A 10,918-nucleotide genomic window follows, 5' to 3' on the forward strand; every position below is an offset into this window, starting at 1 on the left:
GGATCAACAAATCACCTGAGCATGCCATTAACATTGTAGGACCCTCTTCTTATACCATTCTTACTAAAACCTATCATGTTGCCATGGCAACTGTTGTCAATTTAGAAATGATAAAATCCAAACCCCTGGCACAACTGACATGCAACTTGACATGTGAAGGTTTTAGGGGTCAACAAATCTCCTGAGCATGTCAAAAACAATGCAGGACCTTCCTTTTTTTATACTGTTCTTACTAACACCTATCATGTTACCATGGAACTGTTGTCAATTAAAGATAATCAGTAAAATCCAAACCCCTGGCACAGCTGACATGCAACTTGACATGTGAAGGTTTTAGGGGTCAACAAATCACCTGAGCATGTCATTAACATTGCAGAAACCTTTTTATACCATTCTTACTAACACCTGTCATGTTGCCATGGCAATTGTCAATTTAGAAATAACAAAATCCAAACCCCTGGAACAACTGCATGCACGCTGAATGGCCTACAGGCTCCGGCGCTTGACCTTCAAGCCAAAAATTTCATAAATCAATCACAACTGACATGCAACTTGACATGTGAAGGTTTTAGGGGTCAACAAATCACCTGAGCAGGGCTTTACTTTTATACCGTTCTTACAAACACCTTTCATATAACATGTTCCATCAAAGTAATGTATGTGCAAAGATACCTGGTCAAAATCAGTCACAGCCACAAGTCAAAAAGAGTTAGCTTCATGAAGTAAGCTACTGGTTCACCATGATACCTGGGTTCCCTAAAATTTCTTCAGGGTCGTTCCATGCCAAATGGTTGGTCCACCTCACCACCTCAGATTTTGATGAAATTTGGTACACCAGTTAAGACTACATTCAAAGCATATGCTTCCTGTCATGGCCATAGCCGGCTATATGATAGGCAAAGCATAAATGATAGCCTGTCCAACACCTTAAAATTCATACCATAACAATGTAAGTATTATTTGTGAACAACACCCTCTATGACTATTGCTAGACTATCTCTGACATGTCATGTACAAAAACAAACACAACCTGGACATATCACATAATATGCCTACATGTATTAAAATGAAGTTCAACTGTATAATACCCAACGATCTTGAGCTGCACATTTCTGGGGGAAAATAGGTTAAGAAATATTTTTTTTTACATTAAAATATTTTTTTTCTTGGTGCCTTACCTTAATATTTTTCCTCTGAAAACTAATTTGCCGAAGTTGATAACCAAATTTGCATTGAAATCAGTGAAAATTTGTATGCTTTTGAAGAATTGGGCATACACTTGCACAACAAGATAATCTGAATACCCTGTGCATGCGCTGAACGCTTTCATTCAAACTAAGGCAAACAAAATCCAATGGGCTGCAAAAGATGGCGATGTAAACAGTACATTGGTGATAGTGGTGCCGCACATGGTTTTGTGTGTATCTACTTTGACATTCCTAGGACATCTATGAGATCCAGATGTGGCAAAGAATTTGGAAGGACAACAGTCGTGCAGGTAATAAGCAAGTATTGATATGGATACTCGTCAATTGTGCACTTGCATTTATTCTGCGATAGAAGGTATTTTTCTTATTTGTTCATTACTTAGTGGTATTGCCTGGTTTAATGCAAGTTCTGATCGCATATGGCCACTACCAATATGGTTGGCTGAATGCATTCTTGTCAATAGACCTATTGATTGTTTACATTCCTGCATGTCAGGTATGCAACAAACAGATACAAAGCCGCAAATTAGGTAAAATAAATTTCGAAGTTACTACATTCTTGGCAACTTGTTTTTAATGCGAACCTTGCAGGTTAGAGGAATTAACCTATATTAATAATTGTGTTTTAGGTTTGAGGATGCCTGGCATGGTCAATTGGAATGTTCCAGAAATAGCGTTGTTCTTCATAACCTAACCAAAATGTATTCTTATGTTGTCCTTGTGATTCAAAAGTAAGATTGTCATGAACGCAAATAATTTTCATGAAGAAATGGTTGTACTTCATTTTAAATGACTGATTTTACTGAATAACCATAACTTAAAAAGCTACTCCCACCATAATCCTTGCTTTAGTAGTTGATAGAACTGGAGAGGGTGGGGAGAGTTTAACCCAACTTAGGAGGTAAGGATGGGAAAAGTTCGGGTGATAAGATTTTTTTTTTATGATAATAGATTTAAGTATTTTAGATTTAATTCTGATGTTTTGGTACTATTTCTGTCAAAATTCACTCATTTACTCCCCAATCCTGTGTATGTTAGAAGGGGGAGGGCAAATGTGTTTCCTAATGAATGGAAACCAGTAAAGGGTTTGCAAGAATTGGACAAACACATTCTGACATCCATGATTATTGGATGGTTGTAGACCTCTGCATTTTTTTTACCAAGATTTCTTATTTCCAGTTACCTGTACTGTTGTGTCCTTCATTATGCTCTAATATTATTATCATGATAATTATCATTATTATTATTATCATTATCATCATTATTATTATTATTATTATTATTATTATTGTTATTCCTATCATTTATATAATTGTTACTACTTCTCATAGATTTAAATGAGAGTATAGAAAGTTTAGGGAGAAATGTCAGTTTAGTGGTATTGAGAGATCTTAATCCTAGGGTAGGAAATAAACCAATAGATGGAGTGGTTGGGAAGTGTGGAGTTCCAGGAAGAATTTGTAGTAGAGAGATGATGATGGAAAGGTTTCTAGAGAGTTGGTGATAGCAAATACAATATTAAGGAAGTCAAGCATAAGTACACATGGGAGAGGATGGTGGGTGGAAGGGTGGTAGATATGGCTTTAATGGACTATATAGTGGTAACCAAGAGAAGAGTAGAAAGAGTTTTGGATGTACATGTTCTAAGGGGAGAGTGGGGGGAATATCAGATAACTTTTTGGTGGAAGGTAAGATGAGAGTGGAGGATAGATGGAGAAAGAGGAAAAGGATAGAAGGTAGGGAAGTGCTTAGACTAAAATGCTTAAATGAGAAAGAAAAGGAATGCAAGAAGAAGCTGGGAGGGAGTGAAAGATAGAGTAGAACTAGGAGTGGAGGAGGAAGAAGGATGGTTCAAGGAGGTTAGTCACAGGGTGTGCAAAGATGGTGTGTGGAACAAGGAGGACAGGAGTAAATAGAAGGGAGGGTAGTGAGTGGTGGGATAATGAAGCAAAGAAGGTTGCAGAAGAGAAGAAGCATGCATTCATATATTGGTCACAAAATGGTATGAGAGAATGATATGAGAGGTACAAAGAAAAGAGAAGTCAAGCTTAATATAAATTAAGCAAAGAGGAGAACAGTTGTGAACTGGGGTAAGAGTAGGACCAATTTTTTTTTTAAATAATGAAGATATGTTTTGGAAGGAAATTAAGAAAGGAAGAGGAGGCGAATCAAGTAGAGAAGAAAAGGTAAAAGGTGCAGATGGAGAGATAATAATGAAAGAGACGGCAATAAGTGGAAGATGGGCAAAGTATTTTGGAAAGTTGCTAAGTGTGAAGGAAGATAGGGAGGGAAAGGTAGTTGCAGTGCGAAGCACTAAGAAAATGACAGTTATGAATGATGAAAATGAAGAAGAAATAAGGGAAGGTAAGGTGAAAGCAGTTATTAAAATGATGAGATCAGGTAAGGCACCTGGGTTGGAGGGGTGTCATGTAGAGTGTCTAAAAAAAGGGAGGTACAGTGAGGTTGTTTAATATTGGTATAAAAAAGGGTAGAGTGAGGTTGTTTAATATTTGTCTAAATGAGGGTAGAGTGCCATAGGACTGGAGGAATTCCTGTACAGTTCCACTTTACAAGGAAAAAGGGGACAAGTGTGAGTGTAATGTTTTCAGAAGGATTAGTTTGTGTAGTGTAGTTGGGATGGATTATGAAAGGATTTTGAGAGGATTAGGAGAGGAAGAGGGGGAGTAATTGGTGAGGGATAGTGTGGGTTTAAGACAGGTAGGGGTTGCATGGATCAGATTTTTGTGGTAAAGCAGATATGTGAGAAAGCCTTAAGAAAAGGTAAAGGTGTTTTGGGGCCTTTATGGATTTGGAAAAGACTTATGACAGGGTAGGTATTGCAGAAATATGGGATAGGAAGAAAGCTGTTAGGAGTAGTCAAGAGCTTTTATGAGAGTAGTAGAGCCTGTGTTAGAATTAGAAAAGGAGAGAGTGAGTGGTTTGAGGTAAAGGTGGAACTTTGGCCAGGGAATGTGTTATGTCGCCTTAGCTGTTTCAATATATACATGGATGGTGTGGTGACCAAAAGGTGAAGAAAGGGTAATGGGGCCATGGATTGGAGATGGTTAAAGAAAATTGTGTAAGACAGTTCGTTAGATATAGGTTAGACAAGTGAGGTAGAAAGATGAGTAGATAGGGTTTCATTTTGATTGGATCAGCTGTTTGGTAAACGTCAGTTCGTAGGCAAAGATTTTGCAAGCTCACTCTGCCTTGAGTAATAAAAATGGTCGGAAGCCTGGATGATGTGTATGTTGTGCTTTTGCTGATGTAACCTAAGTGAATATGCTGTGGATTGAGATTACTTAAGTAAATAATATTGCATACAGACCTGTAACAATGATTTTGGTTGGAGAAAGGGTGAAGGAGAAAATACAATTGGTTCACTCGTGAGTTGTTTTGTAGATAGATAGCTCACCCTTAGGTGTGTGTTCTTAAATATAAACGGTGTGTGCCGTCTAAATATCATTGAACTAAAGAAAACAGTACGCTCTCTCGCTCGCTAGCTCCGTGTGAGTGTGTGTGGAGGGTAGTGTGTTGGTAGAGTGGTTGATGTTTGGTTTCTGGGGTTGTGTGTGTTCTCGGGGGTTTGCTGGTTTTGAGTGGTGTATAGTGTTGTGAGGTATTGGAGAGAGTAGGGGTTGTAGAGAGAGAGTATGGAGGGGTGTGGCGGCGGATTGAGTGGTGAGGTGGGTGTGAGGCTGTGTGTGTGTGTGTGGGTGTGCACTCGCCTCCTCGCGCGCATGTGTGTGACATAGGACCTAAATTAAGTGGTCTCGACAGGAGTCCTATGGTGTACCTTAGAGAACCAAGTGTAGTAATATTTTGGAAAAAAATAAATAAAGAAATAAAATGAGCTCCTTTTAATTCCTGTAATATAGAAAATAAAGTGAAGTGAGAAGTAGAAGCCAGACACTGCAAAATATATATACTAACTTGAATCAGACAGAAGTTGAATGATCTGGTAGGAAACAAATAACATTAATGACAATGGAGAAAGTAGAAAGTGAAATATGGCTATGGGTGTGCGAAGAGACAGGTACATCAAACTATAGGACACATAAGGAGGTTAACATACATATAAGGACTACAAAGGAAGCAGTTGATTCAAATGAACTTTGATAGCTGAAGTTATGTCCACGAGTGTCTTATGTCATGAAATTGTCACCTCACAGTGTAACATTCTAAAGTTTTCAGATGAAGAAAATACAGTGGGATACAATAGGTTCCTCAGATTAATAGATGCCCTAATAGTGACAAAAAACATATGATAAAAGGAAAACAAAATTTAAAAGGAAATGTAGATCCTGAGAAGGGTAGGGCTAGGCTTATAACAAACTTCCAGTAAATGGAAGATATCGCCAGATATGAAGATGATATGAAAGTGTCTTTCAAACTTTTTAAGTCAAAGTGTGATCAGGATCCTATTAGATCTTTGGTTAGAATGATAAAAAAGTAAAACAAGTGAATCAAACACAGAATATTTAGAAAAATTAGACAGATGGTGTAAGAGCATGATTTTATATGTTGAAGGATTCAGATTGTATAGAAAGATCTAGTGACAATATAAAAGTTTCTCGTGTTACTAAGTTAATAGCATTTGCACTATTGGTGCATAATTGCGATGAGATAACTGAAGAAAAGCTGTATTAAGATCTCAAACAAACCATGGACTTAAGGGAGATTACTTTCTATCAAATTATTGTGAATCTAAAGCAATTAATCCATATGTAATGGCAGTGGCAATGCAACAGCAGAGAAAAAATAGGAACTCTAGGAGTGATTAGAGAAACAGAGGATCTGAACATAGAGGTAAAAGCACTTCAAGGAATGCTAGAATTCAATGTTACAATTGTAATTAATGGGGCATAAAGCACAATAGTGTTATTATGAGAGTATCTATAGAAACTACAAATATGAGGATCATGATGAGTACCATTGTAGAAACCCACCTTTCTGTTTGTATTACCAGAGAGTAGGACATAGGACACATGATTGTAGAACAATGCCAAATTTTCGTATTCACCCATAAACACCAACATCAAAGACAACTGTAAATTGACTATAATAATTGGAAGGACTTCTGTAGGACCCCTCATTGCGGGTAGAGTGTTCAATAATCCTATTCAAATATTGATACAGGATATGTAGTCATGTTATTTATAACTAGCAAATTTTTTAACCACTTGAAACTGGGAGTGAAAATCTTGGAACCAATCTATTACTCATTGCAAGGAGTAACAGGAAGTCAGTTAGAAACATTAGGTAAGGTTGAATTAGAGGTCATTTTATATAGAAATGAGCAGTTACACATTTTAATGATAGTTGTAGAACAATCTGTTTTCCCAGGAGATTTATTGATAAGATTTTCAACTATGAGAAAAGAGGGCATGGTCATATGTCCTGCTGTGTTAGGGATCTTAGTGAAATCACAGTTAATCCCATTTTTAAATCAACCAGACTTAGAGCCAGTATCTGTGATAAGAGAATCTATTGAAAAAAGTAGGGAATATAATAATGTTAGATTGGATGATAGGGGGCAGAGTGGTCTATTCAAGAACAGAGAAAACAATTAGAGGAAAAAGTCTCATATAGTGAACCCAACTCATGTGTTCAATAAATCCAAGAAATTACTCAGATTTCATCAAATTCAAACAAATCTTTGCTAGTCATGGAAGGTGGCATAAAAAAGTCGACATTATTACACTCCAGACCAATTAACAGAGTAGAAGTGCAATTGAAAGGAGTCACTGTAGGCTCTGAAATTTAACCATCCCAGCATCATTTATGATAAAAGGTTTGAAATTGGACTCAGGGATTTAGAAGATGCACAAAGACATAAAGGTTGTTTTCAACTCTGTACAAGATCTGTTAATATTTTAAAGAGTACTGAGGAGGTGGAATCACCAATTTCATCAATCTGTTCAATTCAGGAAGAAACAGATTTGGGAGAGAAATACAAGAATCACCTAGGACCTACTAGTTGCCCTGAGTTGGATGAAAGCTTAGTTGCATTGCTCTTAAAGTGTAATAAAGCAATTGCTTTGCCGGGGGACATCTTGGGCAAAACAACTGTTTTTAAACAACAGATCAAATTAAAATCAGGGACTCAACCTATTTATATACCCGCTTACAGATTACCATATTCCAAGCCATTGTAAATAAATAGATCACTGAAATGTTATCACAGGATATAATTGAACCTAGTCAAAGTGAATGGAATTTCTCTTTGATTCTGGTGCCAAAACCAGATGGTTCCATGCATCCAGTTATTGACTATAGGGAATTGAATAAATGGACTATGCCAGATAGATTACCGGTAATGACAGATATACTTAGGAGTTTGGGAACCAAGAATAAGTAATTTAACACTATAGATATGAAATCTGCGTTCTGGCAGATCAAGTTGCGTGAAGATTATACAGCCATTTCTACGACAGTGGGGTACTATGGATTCAAAAGAATGCCTTTTCGACTATGTAATAATCCATTAGCTTATATGAATACAATTCTAGATGGATTGTTAGGAAATACTGCCAGTATATTTGTAGATGATATTTTAATGGTTTCCCAAACAGCAGCTGAGCACTTTAAGAAATTTGGTATTCTTAAGATGAGTTGAAGCAGAATTGATAATGAAACTTGAATTGTAGGTTGGTGTCATTTATTTGGGACATAAAATAGACTTGGACTTAGTACAGTAAATCCAAAGGTAGAAGCAGTAAAGAGCTATCCAGTTTTGGACAGTGTAGAAAAGGTTAGAAGTTTTTTGAGATTGACAGGGTAGTAAGTTTATCAAAGGATATGCTGACATAGCTAATCCTTTAAGTTCTTTGTTGAGGAAAGATTCAAAGTTCATTTGGAGACCTCTACAACAACAAGCTTTTTACAAGTTGAAAGATAAACTTACTATTTCTCCAGTTCTCATATTTCCTGATTATTCTTTGTACTGATAATTCTTTGTACTCATGCATCTGACATAGGGTTAGGAGGCATACTGATGCAAGAGAGAAATGGAACATTGAAACCAATAGGTTACACATTGAAACTTTGTAATAGTGCAGAGAGAAACTACTCCATAACAGAAAGAGAAACCTTAGCAGTGATATATTCATTAGAAAGTTTTAAGGATATACTGGGGTGTCCAGAGTGTGGCCTGATCTATTAAGGATCTTAGTGGCAGATTAGCCAGGTGGTTTACTACACTTAAGTGTTATGAGGTTGAGTTTGAATATATTCTGGGTAGAATGTTGCAGGAGATGCACTATCTAGAAATATCAGCCAACCAACATCAGGGTTGATCAATTTCATCTGCAGTATAGATGAACTAGTAACATTAGATGAGGAAATGATAATAAGGGAACAAAGAAAAGATAAGCCTTGGGAAAAAGTAGCCCAGAATTTGATGAGCCCAAGAGGTATTCCTCCAAAACTACCAATTGGGCATAAAACAGAGGAATATCATTGGTACAAAGGGTTTTTGTATAGAAAAACAGTTGTAAGTGGGAAGGATATTTCTAGGGGCCCAGTGAATCAGTTGGTAGATCCACAAACTCTTGCACCAGAGGTATTGAAATATCTTCATGATAGTGACTAGTTCACAGCCATAAAAGGATAAAACTTATGGACAAGCACAACTTAAATACTTTTGGCCAGGTATGAAGAAAGATATAATTATATAGAAAACTCCTTGAAATATGCTGAGATAAAAGGAAACACACCTAAACCTGCTCCTATGCTATCATATCCCATCTCACAGAAGCCTTGGGGAAGGTGTTCATGTAGATACACTGGAGTTACCTATGTCTGAAAATGGATATAAATATGTATTTGTTGCTATTGATTATCTTTCAAAATTTTGTATTTTACAACTCATGCCAAATAAGAGCTGTAACAATTGCTTCAGTAATCTATGAACAGATAATCTGTAATTTCACTACTCCTATGATCTTAGTTTTAGACAATGTTACAAAGGTTAGGAAGAAATATGTAGGTTATTTAAGATAGAGTAAACATTCTAGTAAATCATCCTCAGAGCAATAGAATTGTATAGACGTTGAATAAGAAAATTATTACATGCCTTAGACGTTTGATAAACCCACATAGTATAACTTTGGATAGTTGGATTCCTTGTGTTAATTGTACCCTAGACAACCAAATTAATACATCTACAGGAGAAACGCCCCATTTTATTATTTTTGGGGAAGACAAAGTTCTCCCATAATCTTGATTGCAGAACAAAAGCCAGTGTATGATATTAATGATTACATCTCAAATATGATACATTTCAAGCTATACATCAAAGAGTTAGAGAACAGATGAAAGAGTTTACAGAAGAGATGAAGAAACAACAACACAAAATAGCACATGAAATAGAAATACAAATAGGAAATTTGGTCATAGTCAAATAACATACAATCCATAATAAACTTTCACCAAGGTACTCGGGTCCATATAGAATAACTTATATGTGGAAATAAATACAAGACTTTACACTTAGAAACTAGGGAGGAGTCAATTAGACATGTAGATGATTTAAAAAGGACTAGGGTAGAATTTAAGGAGGATGATAATTGTGTTATTAATCATTATTTTTTTTTGGGGGGGTGGAGAAAAAACACATTGTATAAGTCCTAATAGGGAAACTGTTAGTTGTGATGAGTATCAGAAGTATATATATAGCATTATATGAGAATTTATTAATATTGATGATGTTGACTCCATGAGAATTAATTTAAATTTAGTCAAGGAGAACATCTCCAATAAAAATGTTCTTCAAAGGAAACTTGGATATAAGATAAGTGAAATAGAAAATAAAATTGATCTCATAGATTCAAATTTCATGAATGTGCCAAAGAATTTGGATTTATTACTAACAGTAGAAAGGGTGACCTACATTCTCTTTTTACACTATGCCGTTGTGATGCGGATACTTGCATACATATATATGCCAAGGCTTTTTCCCCCTTATAAGGGAGGTAGCCAAAAAGGAAAAGGCATAAAATCATTCACATCCATTCCATCCCTGAATACACTCCACACCCCTCCACCCTCTCTCTCATCTTAGCACCTCCCGGATGACGGGTCATCCCAGCACCTTGTCCACTGCCCTGGGTCAGAAGCAGTGTCGCAAGACACAGCACATCCACAGCAAGGCCGCTTCATTAAATCGGCGACCCCCCCCTCTCCGTCCCCCCATGCATAAAAGGAGAAGGTGGGGAGAAATCCCTTCGGGCTGCGTCAAATTTTGCTCACACATACTACCTCACCCCCCCATTCCCCCGCCCATTCCAATACTTGCAGCACAGAAAAAAAATGCAGTTGATTGGCATGCTGTAGTAGTGCTGGACCTCATTGTCTTCATTATTAGACACAGCTCGATCCTCTCAATATGACAAAATAGCTGCAGAACTGTAAGGTGTATCATGGTGTAACGCTTCACCAGTTATACAGAACTGTTGATTGTGTAGTAAAGTTGACAAAGAAATACCTGGTTACTTATTGAGAGTGAAGGGTGTAACATATGGGAAAAGTAAGACAAAAGCACTGTATGAAAACATTCTATACAAACACACGTGGAGCACATCAAAGGGGGTGGTTTACTATTTTCAATAGTAACTGATGTTTCAAAGAAAGTTGCAACAATGTTATTTTCAATACTTCTGAGGTATTTTGATTTTAAGAAGGTAGTATAACATGCGTTATTTGACATG

General features: G+C 36.7%; 1 protein-coding gene across 1 annotated transcript in view; it reads left to right on the top strand.

Moving 5' to 3' along the window:
* The window catches only part of LOC143030728 (uncharacterized), a 21,104-nt gene that overhangs the window by 928 nt on the left and 9,258 nt on the right, over positions 1-10,918 (top strand). The window lies entirely within an intron of this gene.

This window comes from Oratosquilla oratoria, chromosome 12 (assembly GCF_046742065.1).
Source record: "Oratosquilla oratoria isolate Oo_2021 chromosome 12, ASM4674206v1, whole genome shotgun sequence".
NCBI classification, from domain to species: domain Eukaryota; kingdom Metazoa; phylum Arthropoda; class Malacostraca; order Stomatopoda; family Squillidae; genus Oratosquilla; species Oratosquilla oratoria.